General features: G+C 35.1%; 1 protein-coding gene across 5 annotated transcripts in view; it reads right to left on the bottom strand.

Annotated features, from left to right (window-relative positions):
- The window catches only part of CAMKMT (calmodulin-lysine N-methyltransferase), a 214051-nt gene that overhangs the window by 48135 nt on the left and 141880 nt on the right, over positions 1–24036 (bottom strand). The window lies entirely within an intron of this gene.

Below are 24036 nucleotides of genomic sequence, written 5' to 3'. Positions count from 1 at the left end.
CATCTCCCTTTGAGCATTTCAATGCTTTTGAGCACTAAAATATGCTAAAATGACAGATTTTGCAATAAATATAACGACTGTTTAAATATTTTAGTGTGTAACATAAAGAATGTTTCAGTTTGCAATGACTGGTGTATACTCAAGCAATAAAAGTTTTTTTTAATATTTAGTGAAGACATGGCTAATTTAACACCATTTATAATACTTATATCTCACATTACAGAAACCCTTACATCCACAAACATAAAAAACTGAGACCCTTTTATAGCAAACTTCTAGCCTGAGTGAATTTTAAAAATACTAGTCAATTGTAGTAAACATCCTTCAACATCTGACTTTTCAGTACCCTCAGTCAAATGTCTCTCACTTTTCTGCAGTTATTACTGAGAGGGCACTTTGAATGGTGTCACTGAATCTTTTCCGAGGGGTCACCATTCCTCCCCCTGCTACCATTACAATGTTGATACTGGCTGGAACTGCAGGTGTATCAGATAGCTCTGTGCTGAGAGAAGGGTGAAGCACCTTTACAAAGACAATTCTCTTCTTTAGGCAGATGCCAGCAACGTGCACAGCTCTCCTTCCCACTGCCTTCCCCCACAGGGAAGGAAGGATCACCTTAGCAATGGTGTAAGCATCTGGAAGCTAAAGAAGCAGGAGTCAGGAGGCCTTTCATGAATAAGTCTCAAGTGTGGAAGCACACAGTGCTCCCAGCTAAGCCAAGAAGCCAGATGCCAGGATACCAGTGTTAATTTTAGTGAAAGGAAAAGTTTCACGTGCCTGAACAGGTAGGTAAGCTTCTTTACCTTCAAAATAGGGATAAGCTTAAAGATCCATGCGGAAGAGTTTGCGTTCTGTCTTCTTCCTCCTCACTCTGACCTACATTCACCAACACAATGACCTACATTTTGAAGTTGCAAGTATAAGAAAGATAGTTCTGCTTCTATTAGAAAACATACAGCTGTAATGCAGCAATGCAGAATTCCTATGAATTAACAACTACTACTATGTTGTGAAAAGCATAATTTATTTCCTGCAAACACATACATATGGATATGGATTAAGTTTCCTAAAATAATTCTTTCATATTTAAAATAAAATTATTCGCATTTTGATTTCTGAATTTGATTATAAATACACAACATTGGATTCTAACTATTTACATGTACAATTACTTACATGATAGCAAACTATTTACAGATGGATAGGCAAAAGAATATCAAAAGACCCCCCAAATGGTGCTTCTCTTTTCAAGGCTATAAATATTCTTCAAGTCCTAGACAGAGGGTCTAAAAAATCTCACTGTATGGTGAAACAGAGAAACAAGAGTTTCTTTTTGCAAAAATAAATATTTTGTGACATTTACTGGAGGTTTTAAAACTCTTTATCACATTGATAACTACAACTTGAAACAGAGAATAATTGCCAGAAAGCATTGGAATCTCTGTTGAAACATATGAAAAAATTAAGTTGCACTGATGTTCAAAGAAGACCCTCAAGTATGGGCATGTCTGAAGACATGGGACAGAGACAGAGCTCATGCTTGCCCACATTTCACCACTAGGATGGAGCAGGCTTCTCACTACAAATGCCATTAGAAAGATGATGTCTACTTCCAGACAGATTTATGATACGTATTACAGTAGAAGAAGTAGAAAAATAATATCATTAAATTGTACGATGGTGAATAGAGAAATGCTACAAATGCACCACAGCCATACAAAACGCAGGCATTCCTATAGCACTTGTCATCATATCATAAAATGTCACCACAGCAATGGAGTCTTCCTCACAAGAACTTGATGATATAATGAATTTCTACTACCTCAAGTTTGCACATCAGGAACCAAAGTAAGAGATAGGGACAGATTAAGTTACTTAGACACACAGAATGAAATTATGTGAAGACCAAGAAAAATAACCCAAGTCATCCTTGTAACAAAGAAACAGTACCCAAGCTCTTCCTACAGAGGAACAACACTAAAAAAAAAATCATAATAATGAAAAGAACCATAACTTAAGTTGGTTTTATCACTTTCGTAATGCTTGCTATTGGAAAGTGGCAGGTCTTTCTGCACTAGTCATGGCACAATAGCTTCTTAAAGCAGCCTTCAAGCCACGTGGACTAAGCCACGTGTAGGCAATCATTTGAGGATGTTGTGTTTTAACATTCAGCTAGAGCACGAATCCAAAGCTACACAAAGCCTGTGCTTCTTCTGCAACAAATCTAAAAATGCTGAATACTCTGTTAGTACAGAAATTTGTCTACCAGAAATAAATTATCCAATATTGAAAAAAAAAAAAAAAAGTTTCTCTCCTGTTGCTTTTTACCACACATTTTACACAATGCTGTCAACCTTTGGATAACAAATATTGAGATGTGATGTGAAGTTCTTAAAGAACATCATGTCAGTAGAAAAGAATTTTGAGACGTGTATTCTTAAGAAAGACACCTGACTATTGGAGCTATTACGTCTCAGCAGTGCTCCACAGGTACAAAGAAATCACGGTAGCTACTGATTATTTTAACTGAGATAGTGCAAGATTAGTGGAACTCTCCTCTACTGTCTGCCAGCACTACAAACAGGAAACATAGGGACAAGTGGAGGTGACAGGTGAGCTGTCCCTGAGAGCTCTGAGTAGGAGGTATAAAGCTGTCCTACATGTGCTTAAGTCATGCTAGCAGATTAAGAAGTTACTTTCAAAGATAAGCCAAACTGAAAGTATTTTCACATTTCCCTAGTACTTCTCAAAGCCACATGTACAGATGTCTGATCTCAACACTCAAATTTTGTCTTTTATTTGCACTATTAAACTATGAGATGTCTTCCTATTCATTTGAAGTCTCAAGTAAATTTTGTACAAATCCTATCTTTACCCTCAAAAGTAAAGACAATTTAAATTTGAAAAGTCAGTCATTTTCATCATATGAATATACTCAAAAAGATATTTTTTCTAGTATGCCCTGATTCTTGACTACATGAAATCACCTTATTTGCTTTAATAGTCATCAAAGTGAGAGGGAAAAAAAAGCATCTGTGGGCAAAGTGATGAATAATGTCACAAAAGTCATACCAACAACTGCAGTGAGCAATGATGAACTGCTTTCTAACTCTAAGTAAGGCACTTTTTATCCTTCCACACCGAGACACATGGTCAGTGGAGAGCAGAAAAATCTTTAGCACTACAATAGACTGTGCAGAGGTGTTAAATTAATGGCCTGTCCAGACAGGCAATTATTCCCTATCACTTCTGCTAAAAGACTGTAGAGAAGATGGAAAATCCCCAAAACGAAGGTATTTACTGGAAAAATCTATTCTAGGAATATAAAATAAGGAATTATGGGATCTTAAAATAAGGGTCTTCCATTCTTAGAGTATTATATCATTGTCATAACCCTAACATTACAGTATCAAACCTTATTTTCTACTATGTGACTGTATTCAAGTCACATTGGAAGGTAAGTTTGATAATTTTATCCTGGTTAGTTTTTCTGTGGATCACCACCACCGTGCACAGCAAGAAGCACAGTCCATCTGCTGAGGGTAAGCAGATCTGAGGGCAATACATCTGTTGAAGATGTAAGAGAGCGGATCAAAATCAAGGTTCAACAGCACAGTACTTAGGAGCGAATTTCAAAATTAAACTCTAACCAATATTATGAGCCCTTCTGTCAGTGGAGCAGTAAACTTCACTTCCAAGTCAAAGCTAAAACATGAAATTATGAATAGCACAATTAAGACTAGATGCCAGGTGGATGCACAGCATATGTCTGACAAATACACCTTGGTAGTAACATATAACATGGGTGTTCCAATTTCAGTAATTGCTTGAGTAGAGATTACCTGCAAATAATTGCACTGCTGTAATTAGTTGGCATATATAGCTCTCAAAAATATTTCTAGCTCTAACCTTCCTTCAAACTCCATACCTCAAGCCCCTTTTCAATATAATTTTACTGTTAAAAAAGTATAGTATGGAAGTAAAGATCAGTAGAGTCAGGAAGAAAAGATTTTATATTCATTCCCTTATTCACACAGCACGCAAAATGTGACACAGATGAAAGGATAATCAGTAATCCCTGCTACCTAAGATCCCACCTAAAGTGTACTGAATTAAACAAAGCAAACACACATCATAAGGCACTAATACTACAAATACTCAGTTTTTATATACCATAAAATGCATGCATAGAGAAGTGAACATATTCCATAGAAAATAACTTGCATAATAATCCAAAGACAAACCTGGTCCCTTTAGTAAAATGAAGGAATGGAAGAAATTGCTAAGCAAGGAAAAAACTCACTGAAGAAAATCCTTGTTGTTTCACTCTGTTTTCAGTACACAAAATTTTAAGTTTACACCTATCTACAGCAGATGCAGATTAAAAAAAGGGTCATCATTGCAAGTTAGTTGCAGATGGTGTGCCTGGAACTGTAGAATTATTTACTACAAAAATGAATTTGAGAACAGACTTTCAAAAGGAGGACAGCTAACAAATACTGTGTCCCTCTGGACATTTGACCACCTCAAATACCAGCATCTTTAAGAGCAAACATATTTTGAAAGTCCAGTTGTCCAGTCTGAGGCTTTCCATTCTGAAATTTACCCCACGAGTATTTACAAGTGAGTAACTTCAGCAATAAATACACACAGTGTGAAAAAAATAAAATTATTTAATAGCCTTTACAGTAGCACCTTATATCTGTGCCTTACTGCACCTGGCTTTTGCAGATGGCAAACCACCTTTTAAGTCCAGTGAAGATGAGTAATTTGAGGCAGGGAGAATGGCTAGCTTACTTTTCCACAGCAGGAATGCTATGAGTGAGTTTGAAAAGGTACAAGAACACCAGAAAAAAATAGAAGCAAATATAAAAAGAAACATTTTTTTCCCTATGCACATACATTTTGTAGAAACTCTTGTCTTTCTTCCAATCTAAAGCAGAATTCATGATATTCAGATCATTGAAAAATATGTATAAGCACTGGCTGAGATCTTCAGCCTAGGCAAAATGGCCTCAGCACTGTATCTCTCTCATTATTATTCACAACTAGGAGGGAAACATGATGGTCTGCAATCTGCAAATGTCTTTTAGAGCACAAACTTAAGAAGCTCAGTGGAACTGATGTGGAAATACAGAAACAAGTCAAAGCTGTAAATGTACGCATATCCCTTCCATAAGAAAAATTGGCCAACTGTACAAATCTACTGGTATGGTTGTCTTTAACATCTTTTTCAAATGAATGAATTTGTGTTGGGGGTGGGGGAGTACCTAGTTTTCAAATAGTTATTAAAAATTAAACAACACTGGAACAAACCTTTTGTGATTATAGCCTTCATTCTCCTGCAAAAAACTGGATCTATAAATTTATGTACCATTGTAGATGTAAATTACAAAATTTTATATTCAACTATATTAAAACATCTATTCCAAAAATGATTACCAGTTGTGAAAAGCAGACAGGCTTATCACTTGCTGTCAGTTGTTCATGTCTAGTTAAGCAATAATGTGCTAAAACTGCTCTTTTGTTTTGTGTAAGAATTTTGGCAATAGAAGAAATGAACACTCGTTTAATAAAAACTCAGGCTGCTTTTTGCTTTGATGGAGGAAGCAGCTGCCTGTTTTCATTTGCTGCAGAGCAGCAAAACCCATCAATATAATAAGCAGCTTAGATGCATCCATCCACAGCATCTGTAAGGATATAGGGCTATTCGCTCAAAACCAATCCTTGGTTTAATTTTAACAAAGATGTGTCTGACATATTTGAAAATGCATTATAATAGGGTTTTGAAATACTAGCATTTTCTCTTTTCTTTTTAAATACTTTTCACAGATTTTGAAAGGGAAGTATACATATTGGAGTGATAGAAATGCTAAAACAAATATTACTATAGCAAACAGCAGAACTACCCTAAAAATGCAAAGAGGGAACATTAAGAGATGCCTTCTGGTTCACAGACTCTCCTGTTCCTTGAAAATACAGAAAAATAGTGCTTCAGTCTTTTCAATGAAGAGTGTTTTCACCATAACCAAGAGCAGAGAAAGATACTAGAAATATGTATTACAGAAAAAAAACCCTACAAAGATCATAGATCCATTGTACAAATATATTTGCAAAAAATATACTTTTCCTTCGCTGCCTTAAGCTTTGTTAAAAGTAAATAGATTAATGCTCACTTCCAAATATATTTATCAAATTATTTTCTACTATTGCCTGAAAGTAGTATAATTGTTATTAAATTCCAACAGTGTGAGTTTGTCCCAAGTGACAAGTTCTACTTGCAATAAAAAAAAATTTAATTAGAAGCAGAGTTCTAGGACATTCATACATAATTACAAAAACAGGAAGAGAGAGATAAAAGACCATCTGAGATAGAAACCACAAAAATCTATTTTCACTCTAAAAATGTGATACGGCACATTTATATTATTAAAAAATCTTAAGACATTATTATTATTTTAGTGCTGTTCTGCTTTCTAAGACCTTTCTAAGCTGAGCTTTTAGATGATTTGCACATTAACTGAGAAGTCAGATAATTCTTAATCCTCCTCTTTTTCAGATCCAATAATGGATAAGGGAGCATCTTAGCATGATCAACTAGCAATCTGCCTAGCCTGAGTGGTAGTACACCTGAATTTAGGATTAGTCATCTGGTTTTCATAATATCTGATTTAAATGAGCACTCATTCTGAGAAACGTAGAAAAAGAATATTCAATGATTTTGAACTGTACTATTTAAATATGTAACAATAAACCTGGAGTGCATACATATTTATTTGCTTCACAAACAAGAAACTAAATAGAGAAAGGAAGATTTTAAAGAACCATGTCCAGGCAAATAGTTGGATAGCTCAATTAAATAACTGCCTTTTTCCAGTATTCACAATAGCTTAGAGATACAATCAACCATATCTCAGCTGTAGCCTTGTATCTCTATTTTGTCAATTCCAATATCCTAGTTTCACTTTGTCTGTACATGAAGTGAGGAAACTAGTTGGGGGGTTTTTTTGTGGTTGTTTTTTTTCTCCCCACCATGGGGTTTCATGGCTAGTTTGGGTTCATTTGGTTGTTTGTTTTGGGGTTTAGAGATATATGACAGGTAGAGAAGGTAAAAACCTGTAGATTAACATGGGTTACTAATATTGCTTATCTTCCTCAAGTATCTGATACAGAACATGGAAGTTTGTGTAATTGCCCTCTGCATCCTTACATAATGCTCAAGATAAAGTGGAATTTATTTGGGTGATTTCTGAAGTACTGTCTGAGCTTGAATTTCTTCTGTGTTTTTTCCCCATCGAATTAACTAAACAAAGACAACACCTTTTAGGTCCCAGCAGCTTCTGAGTCATATTTTTCTCCTTCATCAAACTCCACCATTCTACACAGTTAACCAAACAATTAGAAAAGAGTCTGTTCTGTACAGCCAGGAGATATAAACTTGGTACAAGTGGAAATAATAATTGCATGCACAGTTCAATTTGAAGGTTTTGGGCAGCATTTGTCTAATGAAACAGTATACTCTGAAATTCATGTACTAGCAAATGGTGACCATGCATCATTCACATTCTTAGCTAAATTTGTTAGGTCCTTGTAGCACAGAGGCCTTGATTCTTTCTCCTGGGGTAATTTCAACTGGTGCTAAGTGTACAATTTTCGAAAGTCTGCACTACTGACAACCACCTTGCAGCAGGTGCCCAAAATCTCCCTATATCACTAAACCTTGTTTTCATCTCTTACATGGAATAAGACTTGTAACGAGTTCTATAAATGAGAATGCTGCACAAAGATGAACCAGACTTTTCATCTATTTATGGGTCCACATTCCATATGAATTTAGACTGTAAGAGTTAAGGCAAATCTATATCAAAGGAAAGTATTTACATTTTTTTTCTCAAAGGCCAAGGATTTCAGGATCCTCCAGGTCCTTCCAGGTGAGGTTTGACATACATTCACAGGGTAGCACAAGAGAACTTCCACTACCATTGTTGAAGCTGGTTTTGCCTGAACGGGTTTCAAAAACCACAGCTATTGGTCTGGAACTTTTCGTGACTACTAAATACAATGGGCCAGATCTTCATCTGGTATTATGCCTGTGTATCCCAGTGAATGAACCAGCCTCTGATTTAAAATATGTATGGTCTTTCTGAGAAACAAAGTAGCCTTTATTATATTAATATATGTTAGCGCTTTGGTTCATTTTGTAGAGTCAAATCCAAGGGTAACCTTCTCAGGAAATCACTGTTTCAGTGGGTTATTGTAAAGAAGAATATAAAAGTGGTAAGATTAAAATTTAGTCTTCAAAGTAACCTGAAATATTTTCCCTGATTACTTTCACATTTCCATGTTTCTGTAATAAACCATGTTCTAAACCATGCCATTTTTATTTTACAAGGCATAACAATGTAGATAGGTGCTACAATAATTCTGCTGAAAGACACTACAGAGCGGTATAAAACTTACTTTTCTATACTTTGATACAGAAGTGCTCTTGTGTCAAGAACACTGTGCTCTGACTAAGATATGTAGCTTAGGGACTTATGCCATTTTTCAATGTTGAGAAAATGTATTTCAGAACATTCAGTGGTTTGAGTCTCAGAAACAAAGGAACAAAAGCAGAGCAAATCATTACACTCAATTTAATTAAATGAAAGCATGAAAAGGCCTATAAGCTAAACTCATAACAATATGCTTATGTTTATTATTAGTAGGTCAGGGAAGAGAATTGATCAAATTTTTAATTAGGTGAACACACATCCTCTGACTTCAGGAATTGCGCAGTCATATGCCAGCACAGAAATTGGGCCCCATCTTTTGACAGTGCAATTTGAGTGGGCGACCTGTCCCTTGTGTCCTACATTACATTTCATGGTGACCACAGATCCTTGGGTGACTCTAGGATTCTCTAGGATACTCTCTAGGACTCTAGGATACTCTAGGGAGTAGCAAGCTCTTAAAAATGCAATCTAGGCCACTTTATTTTTTTGAGGCAGTTTTTTACTAATGGCAAAGCCAACACAGTAAGTCATCAATTTTTACAGCATTTCTCGCACCTTGAAACACTATGTTAAATCTCATGCCAAACTTCCATATTAGAAGGTAGACTCTTCAATACCTAGTTTATGTTTTTACTTTGTGAGTTTTGAGCTCAGACTTCACAAATAGAGAGGTAGGTGTATAATCTTCTGAAATTCAAACTTTTCCCCTAAGGTTTAAGTTTGTTGTGACACACTGTTTTCATAGAGCTCTTCATCAATAGAGTAACAACGCTGCAATAATGAGGAAAACCACTTTTTTTTTTTAAGGAGTTGTATAACACCATTATAGTAATTAGCAGTTAAAAACTAATTTTAGCTCTTTCTTGTTCTCTTTTTCTGTTAAGAGTCTGAGTTACAATATAAGAGTAATTTCCTGCTACTTCTGGGAAGGGAGGGGGTAGAGGAAGAAGGGATCATGAAATATATGCAATTTTCACATATAACACACTGTTGAAAATGTAATTCTCTATGTGTTCTTTTCTAAAAATATATTCTATATTCCTGGATTGTCTTTTGCTATCAGGAACAGGATTGAAATCTCCACTTTAGTATTTATCTGAAGCTCTGATAGCTCAGTTGTCTGCCTCCAAATGCCAAGATAGGGGGAATCTCATCAACTGGAGACCAGCTGCATGATGGGCAGTTAATAGATATATCAAACCTTAGGATATATGCTAAGCTGAGGAGATGATTGGTTGGTTGATATACTGATTGATTAGCATAGGGAGAATGGGTTTCTTCTTGACAACCTAAGATTATGCTTCAGCTAAGCTCAAATTGCTTACACCTCTTCTATTGGTTTTAAAATTACAGTCCTGTCATCTAAAATCTCTTTTCAATGAAATTTTTACCATATATAAAAATTAAAGGGAAAAAGAAAGTAGGTGCAATGGATAAGAGTAAATGGAGTAGATATATTTCACACTGCTGCTGTTGGTATCACTAGAAAAAGTTGATAAGTAAATCCACTTGAAATATGTTACATATTCTGTACACTACTAGAGAGCACTTTACAATAATTTAGGGGGGAAGTTCAAAATACTAACAAGGAAGCAGTACTGATATTATTGCTTTTAAAAAACTACAGTAGTCATTAAGCAAGGTAATTATAGAGCTGTGATACTACTGATACATTTTTGTACTCTTTACAGGCATTACCTAGGTTTCATAGAAGTGTGTTTAAACTGCTATACATATGAGAGAAATATCATATAATTGCCACAGAATGCATCACTTCACAGAGAAAAGTTTATATTCTGCAAGCTAGAGAAGCAGTACATACACTTCTGAATTTTCCCTTGAGAAGTCTAGAATTTGCTTTCCCAAGAAAGCAGATATAATTAAATTTTGCTTACAAAATATCTTAGACTGTGTCATCAGTAGAGCATGGACACTTAAAGAAAACAAAAGTAATTTTTAAAAATCACTATAATATATCTTGCCATAACAAATGCATTTCTTACGCATATCATCCACCTAATTCCCAGCATTACATGCACCAGGCTTTGTCAGTTGAGAGCCATACAAATGTTATTAAATACAACATTAAAAAAATAAATAAACTTTTTATTATCTTTAATACTTAATACTTTCAAATGCTTCTCTACCTGGGCAAACAAGTATTTTGTAGTCACCTAACAAAAAGAAAGTGGGTTATGGAGAATGCTGAAATTTGCATTAATAAATAAGACTGTGTTTCTCAGATTTTTTCTTCTTCCCTTTCATATCTGCTATGAGCGGTAGGGGATCAGCTGCAACTCAAATCCCCAGCTGAACAACCCAAATACAACTGAGTGAGCAGACTTAAAACAAGGCCATTTATTGGTGCCTGTTATGCAAACAAAGCATCCAAGTCTTAGAAACAGATGTCAACTGAAGCATATGCTTACTGTAAACTGGAATTTGATTCTTTTTATAAAAATAGACTTAAATGGGCCTTCAGAGACTAGGCTGCCTCTTGTTGTATACCATTCCCTAACTTGATTCAGCCTTAAGCTTTTTAAAAGATGAATAGACTGATATCCAAGGGCAAAAAAAAACCAGCAAAAAAAAATTAAATGGGAAATAAATGATAACATGTTGGAGCAGTTCCCAGAAGCAATTTTACAGATTTTCTCTAAAAACACAAGACAGGAAGTTCAAAGCACAGCACAGGTCACCTATGGCATGTTGATTTATCATTTTTATACCACTTAGGGTGAAAAAGGGACTTTATGTTCAAGTGGCAAGTTTAGTACTCTGCTTTTCCTTCTTTCTTTTTTTTTTTTTTTTTTTTCACCTCTTCTCACATCTTGATGCCTTTTAAATGTCACTTATTTTACATGAGGCAGTTGGTGGAGACATGAGTCAACAGCAATCAGAACCATTATCCCCTGCAGCGAGCCCTGGTCCTAATGCATTATGACACCTTAGCTGGCCAGCCACCGATTTACCTTTCTGCTTCTTAGGGAATTAAGTGGCATCATGTGAAAATGGTTGTGATATGAACAGCATGGGCATAACTGGTATTAAATTTACCTCTCAGCCTAAGTGAATTTTCCTCACATGTGACTAATCAAAATGAAAGCTGTGGACATGGGCAGATCTGGCCAGCACTTCTCCACCCCTGGGATTGGGGCTATTTTGTTTTATCTCTTTGTACAAGCTGGCAGAAGTTTAAAGTGAAGGGGATAATCCAGTGCTGGTGTCTTTATGAAATAACATCCTTACATGAAGAGGCTTTTAACTGTCTGTCGCTGTCCTCTCAAAAAAAAAAGAGCGTGACAATCTCATTTTGCTGAGCACCCTCCCATGAAAGGAGAAAATAATAGCCATAACAGCTATGGCTAGTACTGACCTTACATGATCCATTATCCACTAAACACTTTAAAAGTCAGTTTTACATACACTGTGGGGGAAATTAGAGAACTATCACAATCATTTTCACTTTAGTGAATTTGTCTTCTGTTTGAAGTCAGTGACTTGATATCCTATACATAACTCTCCATGTCGCTCCAAGAAAAGAAAGAGGAAATCTTGCTGTAAAAATCGATCTTGTGCAAAAAGGTGGGAAACACACCATACTTCTCCTGTTCTGATTAATAAAGATACTGACAGCAGTGAAACTCAATTTAGCATGAACTTTCTTCGGAGTAAATGTGAAATAATACAAAAATCATTATATAATTTAGAAGTGTTCAACATCAGTACAAAAATATTTTTATCAATCATTTCAGCTGAGATAAGTAGGTGCCAATGAAAGTGCTGGCAGAGCAATTATCATCCTGTGCAGTCAGAAAGATATTTATTCACAGACTAGAGCATCTTGCATTTTACTACAAACCAGCTGTGAATATTACTGGTAATAACAGCAGTGCTAGATTTTCCCAAAGTACTGTAGTCTCTTTCTAACAACTCAATTGTACAGGACAACACCTGAAGTATGAAGTCCTCTCCTACTTGCAGAGGAGCCTTCTGTGACTGTGGGAATGAATTTCTAATGCATGAATTTTAGGCATTTACTGCTTACTCTAAGTCAAGTCAGTAGTAACTACACCTCAAATTAGAAGTATTTAATCTAATTTTATTCAGATAAATAGTGATTAAAAGCTATGAATCAATGGTTCAAATTTTAAGACTAACCCAGTCTATCTGACAGTACTAGAAGACTTTCAACTTGTAATAATCTATTACTGTATATAATGCATGTCTGACTGGAGGAAAATTAATTTAAAAAAATGAACATTAAGCGGTAGAAACATATCAAGACTAAATGATGGCATTTACAAAATCAAAGCATACTTTTCTTATGAAAAGAGAAACATGGAAATACACAGGTTTACATCCAAGTATATATCTCAGATATAATAGTTATTTTTTAAGAACCTAAAAAAGACCAAAAAGCACCATAAATATTCTTTACACACATTTTTAGAAATGATCGAAGGTAGAGATTAGGAAGAGGGTTCAGATTTTTAACTGTTACAAACACAATAAAAAATATTAATCATGCATGGAACTTGCCTGGGTAACCTTCATTTTATAAATGAGGCTACATAATTAAGGTCAAGTTAATGCAGAGATTGAAATTTAGGGAACATGTCAATTAAGATAAACAGCAAAATTACCTCTTCCTAAAAGGATTAGCCTCAAGTGGAAAGGCTGGTTCAGAAAATTACAATCCATTTGGTAAGGAAGACAGATTCATGGTGAAGTTATATCTGAAGTGCACAGGCCAGCAGATTCTACCAAAAAGAGTTGCAAAAAAAAATTTGAATAGAATCATCCTTCTTTTATTATTTTCCCTAAAAAGAAAATAATGCTTCGCACAGCAAGAAGGATTGCAAGAGGTATGACAAATGTCTTACCTTTTCTTTTTTCCCTTCAGTTTCAGACTTAATTTGACAATGAAGTCTAAACTGTTACAAAAAAGCAGATGGTATCCTGTTTTCAGGGACATTATACATTAATGTCACTGTGAAAACATTTGGACCAAATGGATATTTCTAAATATTCAATCGAGATTACCGTGTTTTGTACCCTAAACAACAAGAATTATTATTCCAGAATTTGAAAACTCTGAATGAGTGACAAGACACAAGAAAAATATTCTCCATTGTCTAGTCTTGTAATTTTCCATTTAGCTGTGCCCATTTCAGCTTCTCAGAAACCATCTAAAATTTTTAAAACCCCCAGTAATTGTATTCTTCTTTCAGTTTATTGCTTTTGCATACAAAGAAACTAAGAAAATTTTGAAGAGAACATGAGAGCCTTTAGTAAGATGAGAAAGCTGATAACTGTTTGAGACATGTAGACTTCCAGTGACACTCTTGTTATCCTCCATGAGAAGCTCTAATTGCACGCTAATTGTACCTAATTGCACGCTACTTTCCTGCTTTCCAAACAAGAATAACAAAATAAACAAAACAAAGGTGGCAGCTTTGATAGAGTCAAGGCTGCACTGTCTTGAGTAAAACGGTAAGCAATGAAAATGTGGCACTTATCACCTAGAAGCACATCTGAGAAGCTGGGATTTTAAACATATATATATATATATAAAGTATAAATATAAAAATATATATAATATATACTTATATATATATTATGTATTTTTTAATATATGTATATAAACCCACTACGTATGCATGTATTTTTCTTCCATCCAAGAATCCTTATAGACAGCAATGGTTTGCAGAATTATTACTGCTAACTTCTCTTTCAACAACTATACCTCCAAAGTAACTTCCAAAGCATCCAGCGGAATTGAAACCTCCTCGGGGGCAGTCATTGCTCTGACAGGCCTGCCAGTACCAAAATGCCCAGGACCAGCCTGACATGACCAATGCAATCACTGCTCACCTCCTGTCCTCTCCGACTTCTCTTTCCACAAGAGTGGCTCCAAAGTGTTACAGCTCTGACCGCGGCAGTGCCGGGTCCATTCACTTCACCTCTGAGTCACAGCACCTGAATGAACATTGAATGTCTATTTACAGATTTACCATCTGACTTAAGTTTCAACCAATGACAGAATATTTTTACACCATTCTTTTTGTAGCAATGTTCTGAGACGTGCATTCTGGGAATCCATGCCAACTTGTCTGTATAAATGCATTCTTCTTACTTAATAACAATTCCAAAGGTTCAGCTTGGGTCTTCTATTTTTTTCTTCTTTATTAAATAAATACCATAGAATAAACTATTTTTTCCTCTGAATTGATCTCTATACTATAGGGTTTTCAAACTATCCTATCCAGAAGAGGGGCAACACTTTATGGTAGCCTCTACATAATGCTGTGATACTTCCATTTAAAACAAGACTAAAGCAAGTATTTAGTCACAGCAAAGCTCAACAGCATCACAAAGCAGCAATGTCACATTGCAATATCAGATTTTTTTCAAAAAATTCAGCTGTCACTGTTGAAACAAACCAATCCAATAAAATTCTATTACTGGTCACAAATTTCTGGAACATATGTATGAGAGAACACATTAACATTGCTGCAATACTGCTTCTTAGGGCAACAAAACTTTATTTAGAAAAGAAAGATTAAATATTAAACAAACATATCTATGTATCTATTGCCAAAATGAACAGGAAAATAGAACAGGAAAATAGGAAAAATACACGAGCGTGGCTTAAAGGCATCATTCCAATCATCCCCTGGGTATTGTTGTACACCTTCATTTTGTTAGGCAGGATAAAGAGGAGAAATATTACAGCAACCAAGCAGATGGTCTGTGGAACGAGATTACACACTTCAGAAATAAGAGAGAAGCAACATATTCAACCCTTCTGTTTGGACAGAAGAGCCATCTTAGCCTGTCTGACCTATTAGCTAGTAAACTAGAGTGTACTGCCAAGTGCTGTCGTGCTGTTCCTTTAAAAAGCAAACAACCTCAGTTTTTACTATAGGTACTACATCATTTTAAGAGAATTGCAGGTAATGTCTGCTGCAATAGTCAGATGCTCATATCATGAAACTATATACAAGTCACCATGACTAAAACGGATGTTTGCTGTCTTGTTAATCTGTACAAACCACAAAACAAAGTAAACTGATGCTTAGTGCTTTCCTAATACCTAGCAGTTCATATACATGCATGTACAAATAATAACCGCTTACAACTCAAACATGTAATAAGGTTCAATGTTCGTTTTGACAAGTTTTTTTTTTCATAACCTAATATTAATTTTGTATATATAATTGTGCAGTGTGAAAATTTCAATTGTATTCTCACCCTGATTTAACCTTTGCATAACTTTACTGACTTCCAGGGAGTCAGTGATAAAGGAGGGAACAGACAATTTAGATTCAAGAATAGTATGTACTTCTCTAGTCATAAATAAACTAAATGCAACAGAGAGACCAGGTTTTAGTGTACAATTTCCAAAACACATGGGTCTTCTTCTCTCCTTGCTTCAGTACAGCTAGAATTACAATTGCGGAATGTGATGACTGCCTTTGCAGTAGTATGCTTGCATCTCCCATTCATGGTTATGAAACAAGGGGAGGTGTAGCTACTCTCCTTGATTGCCCTCAATAAAAATTTATCACTCCACAAAACTGGGTATCAAAATATCTGTATGGTAAATATTCCCCCCACCAGGGCTCCCATGGAACTGGAAGAAATACTAAAAGAAGGGGACTTCTGTATCATGCTTATTTCTGCTACACTTCAGAGAGACTATTTGTTAACAAATCATATTTAATTAGTAATTACTCTAGATTTTTTAGGCAATTAAATCTTAATCTTTAAAACAGCAAAAAAGGAGAAATGTTTCCAGCAATCAGGCCTTTTCAAAATGAGTTGTCTCTACATATATCCTCATGGAGAGCCACTCCAGGCTAGAGGCAATTTCCCCCTCCCACATACACAGACAGCATATTCAAGCCCCCAATAACATCCTGCTCAGTTGAAGGATATGTAAGATAGCATATTTCCTATCTGCTAGGCTGCTCTCAGCCACAGAATTGCAACCAAACCCGGCAGACCAGGAATGATTTCAAATTGTACCTGGAGAGTTGCCGGTAAGCAACCAGCGCCTCTTCCCTGTGCAGCAGTGCAGAGGTGCACATTCCCTGTCAAGCTGACCCCAGGCAGTACTGTACACATGGTGACAGATGCCAGCAGACAGGTCTGAAAACCTTCCAAATGAACAATTCTAGGTCTGCTGCACTAAATGTAGCAGAGTTTCTGGATAGCTTCTCAGATGGTTTAACATTTGGAAAAAATATGGATGGGAAAGTGCATGTGTCCAGGGTGCAGACATGCGTAAGTGAAGTCAGAGCTGAGCACCCGCTCTGCTGCTGCACAAGCTGACTAGCAGAGATCTGCTTTGGTTTCTGATCCCTTACCTCCTCACAGAGCACTGGATTCTATGCAGGTGATGAGGAGTACAGCCCAGGAAAGCCCCATCGTGCATCTCAATGGTTCAGCATCACTTTGGCCAACAATATCCCTTGAGCTAAAGTGGGGGAGAGAAGAGGAAAGGGAGAGCAAAGGGCAAGGTTTTAGAGGAGAAAGGAAATGGAATAGTTATGGGTGCTTATGGGTCATGCCTTCAATATCAACTGATCACTCACAAAGCTGGTCCTGGCTGGCTTAAAATGCAGAAAAGAAGAGAAAAGAAGAATACAATGACATAAGAAGGAGATTAGATTGCAATTCCTGATTGTATCTTCAAACCTGGTGGATTAGGAGTGTGAGAGAGCTGAAACCCATGGAAATACTACTGTTGCTCTCTGGATACCTGACAACAGCTTGTTTCTAAAGTCCTGGCAATGTGTATGTCAGAGCACATAGAGTACTAGAGCCTAGGAGAAAATTCCTTCTGTGTATTGCATAGTTGTTGAGTCCTTCAGACAGCTGGGTTTGCAAGAACTCCTCGTTCTTCTTAAAAAATTTAGCATGGCCCTTTCCTTTAGCACTCTAAGTAATACACAGTTCTTGCATTTTTGGCATATCTGTGGATTGGAAAGTCATATCTGCTGTGCAGAGAAGGTCAGCTTTGCCAGGAACTGACCCCTTGGATACCTAATAACTACTCTAAATTCAATCTTTCAATCATCACTACCAGAAAACTCAAAAGAAATTAAATAAAAGTTGGATTTGAATATCCAGTTCTCAAGAGTTATCATGTACAAATGTAAAATTAAGAGCTCTGCAAACATTTTTAAAATTACAAGCAAAATGTTTCCAAGTGTGAAACATAATTTGGATTCTTACATAAAAGTATTAACATGGAAGCATAATTGATTAAACTGGATGGCTGCCATAGAAGGTCTGACTAGCTGTGCATGAATATAGTCATTAAGAGAAAACATTTTGCTAAAACTTCTCAAAGGCCACTATCATTTCAGCAGTCACTCAGGGACTGCAGAACAATTTTAAAGATTACAGGAAGCATTCGCTATTAACTTTACACAGATTTGCCTAAGAATTTACAAAGATTGGACTGTAATTTAGACAACACTGTTGCATTGCTTGCAAATCATATTTTACTGTGCAATGGCTGATGTCCTCATCTATGTACTGACTTTTAAAGTATAAACTGTAAGCCTGATTTTTAAGAGACAAGAGCATCTCATTTATTAAAACAGAACCTCATAGTTCACACAAAAAAATAAAAATGATTTGTTAAATGAAAGCATTCTTGGGACCTTTTTTGGTCCTTTCCATTGCAAAGTGAATGATCTCACTAATACTCAAACTATATTTCTTCAAAGAACTTCAGTGTGCAGTTAATTAGATTCTAAGACATGAAATAGGTTCTAAAATATGCATGAGCAAAACTGAATGCTTGTAAGTTATTGTGCATGTAAGTTCCTTTGACTTCACTTTACATATGTCATTTTTATCATGAAAGTAAAGTCCCAGCGTAAGCAACAATAAAAAAACAGCTGTTTCTACTCTAATTTGATTATCAAATTAATGGTTGCCTTAATGAGGAAAGCCTGGCTGTAAATAAAAATCTATAAACAAACCTGAATTTTCCCCAAGTTCAAAAGAAGCTAGACTCAGAATATTTATTTCCTTACACTGAAATCATGAAGTATCTTTACTCAACCTGAACACAATGTGTTGTAACATCGTTACATCCTTCATACAGGTACACAGGCACACAACATTAAGCAGACTTTTAACTTCTTAATATATCATTTTTGCCTCACTTCTACTTTATTTGTAAAGATAAGAATGACAGTAGAAACAGATTACACTGTATTTTTAAAAAAATGGACATGAAACTGAGTTACTTGATATAATCACAAATGTGACTCAGTTCCTTCAAATCAGCCAAAAAGAGCAAATTCCCAGTAATTTTCTTAGCATATTTTCTTCATATTTTTTCCAGAATTACTAATAGATGAGGACTTTGCAAAACAAATATTCAAGAAATTGATATAGTAAAAAAGTGTGGACAGCTCTAACTATGCAAAACGTAAATAATTTATCACATCACTGGAGAAATTCTTAGAGTGTAAAAGTACCTATTTATATGCAAGAAGAATTGTAAAACAAACTTGAGAGATCATGGCATCAAGAGGTGCTCTTGACAAGGTACATTAATTAAGGATTATGGATTTTTGCACTTCATGTTAGTAGCAGTTAAAAATATAATTCATGTAGTGGCATTCTCAAAACACAGGGTCTTGAGTGTGATTTTTTGCGGAACAGTCCCCTCTTGAGGAGAATATTTTCAAACTACAAATTCTGGGTAATTCACAGAATCCAAAAATATTTTCTTGGAACATAGAGTTACTGCAATAGACTGCCAGTCTTGGGAAGCACAAAAACAATGTCTTGACTCAACAAAACTGGTTTCTAGGAGACATAAAAATGAGTGGTTCTTTCCAAAGTCCTCAAGGAATTAGTCTTACAAAATTGTTTAGTAAAAAAAAAAAAAAAAAAAAAAAAAAAAAAAAGCCAAAAAAACCATATGATGTAATCCTAAATGTCAATGATGTGTGACAGAAGAATGAATTATTGAGATATAGAACTTCTTCTACGATTATGTAATGAACGATTCCAACATCCAGGAAACTGTGCATACATTGACATGTGACTGCATTGAGTACTAATGGAATGTATACCATTGAACAGTTTCCCTGATATTCCAACAAATTGTTATTGTTCTGGCCATGCACCTTGACCACATACTTCCATTTTTTCTTATTACTTGCATGTTTGCTTAAATTAGGACTGTAAAAATGTTCTAAAAAAAGAAGTTAAAATTATGAAGTCAATATTAAATTTAGGGACACATTATGACAATACAATATAGTCTAAAGTGTATGAGTTGGCTTAAATTAATTCTGTTTCTTAGCTCTGTATTTCCTAAATTAAAGTGAAGTATCATTAATATTACTCTTATGAAAATTCAAATCAGTATGAGTCAGGGTTTTATACTACCTTCACACCCATGTATAAAAGGAAAGGCAATACTTTACTATGGCATATGTAAGAGTTCCTCATGGTAATACAAAGTTAAAATAAAGAAGGGTTGTTATACTAAAGCAACCTATTCTTAATCTAGTGTCACCGTGCAAATTAGATGAGTCACCCCACCTTTCATTCTGATCTACACCATGGCAAGGACCAGAAAAATAATTTTGTTTTACTCCACTCATCTCAACTGAATGCAAAGAAAATGACACAACAAGCAAAATACAAATAATGGCTAAAATAATGAGAAAGGGTTTTAGCAGGTAACAGAAATGTTTCCTTCCTTCCTGCCTTCCTTCCTTTTCAACATCCCAAAGTATGGTTCACATTATTCCAGTACTATAAGTTGCCAAAAAAAGCTCAAACTGAACTAACAATTAGTAATTTTAGAAAGGAATGCAACTGAAGAAGAAATTAAATACTACATAGAATTATCTGAAAAGACCTGGAAAAATTAAAATGCAGTGAGATATAGTGTCATTAAATAGTAAGAAGATCCTCACCTTCCACATATGAGAGTACTGTTTCCAGTGAAACAACATGTGAATTTACTGCATTATATCCAATACCACAGGTCAGTTTTGAAATTGTAAACACCAGAAAATGCTGATATAAATTATATTAAAAATCTAAACCAGTTCAGACAAAGGGATCTTGTTATCCACAGATCATAATTATGCATGTTAAATAAGATTATTCTGTATCACGTGTCAGACAACACACTGACTTCTGCAGGTTCTGAAGAAGTCTTCACATTAAGTACTGCATGACTGGACAGAATCTGGAAGAGATTTCTACAATGCAACATGAGGAATGGTCACTACTGAATTTGACATGTTCTTTCTGATAGAGCATGATAAATCTTGTTGTTTTACAAAAAAACATCCATGACTCCTATTTAGTAGTTCACAACAACTCTAGATCCATCAGAAAACTGTCAGTTTAATAGAGCAAGAGTAAATCCAAAGTGTTTGAGAAATTTGCACTGAAATCAATGCAGGACCACAAATATAACAGGTACATGGAAGAAAACCTAGTGTAATTCTTGAATCTGCTACACACTTGCTATGTTACCACAAGCAAGTCACTCGCACCTTACACCTTCCTCATTTTCCTCTCTGTGTGAATATTGTCACATGCTATTGTTTTCACACAATTCTAGGTGTGAATCCATCTTCTATTTCCAGAATAAATATTGTCTTCAGAGAGTCATTTCATTCTTTTGTGGTAGACTCTGCCTCACCTTCTCTGTATCTTTTCCACTTCATGGTAATATCTCTCACTATATGCTGAGGTACTAGAGTGATTTTGAACCCTATGATTGGACACATTACTTAAGTAGCAATATTAGGAAATGGTTTTAGCCTTGGCTTCCTAGATAATCCATGTAAAAACAAGGGGCTCATCAGAGCAGAAATCTGAGACAGGTTTTCTGAACTACTCTGGAAATGGAGACCTTTCCCACTGACTCTAATGGAAACTCAAAGGTCACTAGATCTCTAACTTCCTCATCTGAGTTTTAACAGTCTACAAACTATTCAAATTCAAACAAATAACCACAAACTGTTTGGCTTCAGCTTACCCTTTTAACTACTTAGAATTTGGACTCTGTGAACACAATGTTACTTTGGGACATGATTCTCCTTATACGTTATCCTTTCTTTAGGCGTGCATGAATTCATGGTTGAAGTTTAGCACCAATTAATTTTTCCATTTTCTTTGTTGCTAAATTTAGTTATGCTATAATTAGTAAATATTATAATCTCTTTTGAAAAAGTCTTTATTATAAAACAAACCAATATTCTATCCTTTGCCCCCCCCCCGCCCCCCCCGTTCTTTCTTTGGGCTCATTGTTACATTACCCCAGAACACAACACAATTTTTGGCCTGGGACATCCATTTCCCTTTGAATCTATAAACCCAAGGATTTAAACATTCTTGATTAATTAATTTTGACATTTTATGGATATTCATTTGCAATTATTAAAGAAGAGGTCACAAATTAGTGATGGTGAGCTATAATATGGCAATGAGAACTTAATGCATCTATGTTACTAGAATACCAAAACCTACCAATGTGAACAAAGAAATTAAACAGACAGGAGATAATTCTGATCTTTCATCACTAAAAACCAGGTAAGAGTTCACTAACGCCCATTAAGTTGCACTCATGAAATAGAAGCATTTCGCATTTATTCCTTGTTTTTACAACTCCTACATTTCTTTTGTGATCATATGTCAAAGTTCTTTGAGATTACTATATATGCTTTGAAGGTATCAATACAAGTTTCACTAGAAAAATACCCTAGTAAAAGAAAAATAAAACTCCCATTTTTCACTTCAGAAATAATGCATGGCCTTAGTTTTGCAATTGTCATTTTAAAATATGTATATTCCCTGTTTACATTACCAAATGGCATGAAAAAGGACAAAATAGAAGAAAACAAGGTCAAAACGCTCTAGTGGCACTGTTGCCTCCAGCAAGAACCAGTTTGACGTCAAGAGATCAAACAGCAGCAAACGCTCTATTTTCAGATATCTGAAAGCAGTAATAAATACATACAAAGAAGCGTATTCCTCTTTCTCCCTTTAAAAGCATTGATGTTAACTACTCCTTCATTATTTTAAAGAATTATTACTCTGCTTTTTGTTCTTGCAATTTGTCAGGTACACACTAAATCTTGAAACAAGTTGAGAAAGAAAAAGCCACTAAAACAGGGAAAACCACCTCAAGTACCTATGACGCTCCTAAGATTTAGTAACAGTAGCAGAACAGAAACATCCCCGAACTATAGATATTATTGACTCAAAACAATCAAATATATAAAATATCTACTAATAAATAAAATATGGGTTATGTTCATTTTATTTATAATTTTTATAATACTTTGTTTTAATTATAATATCCAAATTATGTCAGTGTGCTACATTTGGGGTTATTTGATGATAATTTTAATGAGTATAATATATACTAGTAGAATATAATAACTTGTTTCTTATATCTCTGAATAATTAAGATTGGCATCTTATTTGCTGTCCTGAACATTTGCTCTCTTTATTAATGTTTTGGCAATAACTCCCTCAAAAAGTATTATATTAAATGAAAGATAGTGGAAAAAGTAAGATAAACTAATGATGAAAGTGAAATACAGTACATACCTGTATACTGAAAACAAATTAAAAAAATAGAAATTATAAATCCAAGAAACTGTTAGAAATAAATGTATAATTGGACTCAGCTACATCTCCCACAACATTTTAGTTTTACCAATCTTGCAACTTCATACAATTCTCATAGAATGGTATTTGCAATTTTAGATTAAATAAAACTAATCTAAAAAGATAACATCTTGATCCTGCATTTTTGATATAGTCACCATTGCTGGCTAAAGTTTTTTGTTATTTCCTGTGCTTCAGGAACAATTATCCTATATAAGAGCGGTTCCACTCATATTGGAAACAATGGGAAGCATTAGTCATTTTGCAGAAGTGTATCTTTGCTGAGGGCAACTGTGGCTTCAATCCCATTGAGAGCAATAGGAGGCAGCAGCAATTTTGGAAAAGCACATTGTCTATGGAATACGCCATAGGAGAACATTATTCATCAGCTCTTGTTGAATGAGAAAATTTCAGTTCTGGAAAAGAAAATCTTCAAGCCTTTAAAAATTGTTTAAGACACAGGATTTTAGTATAGAGTGTAGGGAATAGATATTCTGTTAATAAGATCTTCAGCCAACACTCAGGTAAAGAAATAACATATTTGCATAATACACTGAAATTCCTAACAGACAAATCTTTACGCTTCATTTAAGTCAAACTGCTCAACATTTATGCAATGGAAAATCTGAACCATCATTTTTGTGCCCCAAACTCTTTGTGGAAATTTTAGGGTGGTTTGCTTCATTTGTTCTCTAGTAGCAATTTCTAAAGCAAATAGTGACTGAAGAACCGACAGAACTACAGGTGAAAGTGATCTTTTTAAAACAGTACTGTCATTTGCATTAAAATACACTTAATATATCTGCATTTGATATCCTAAGTGAGGTCAATATAAAATGTCTTGAAAAATGATTGAATT

The sequence above is a fragment of the Vidua chalybeata genome, chromosome 3, assembly GCF_026979565.1.
Source record: "Vidua chalybeata isolate OUT-0048 chromosome 3, bVidCha1 merged haplotype, whole genome shotgun sequence".
Lineage (NCBI taxonomy): Eukaryota > Metazoa > Chordata > Aves > Passeriformes > Viduidae > Vidua > Vidua chalybeata.
This window is presented reverse-complemented; position numbering and strand designations above follow the sequence as displayed.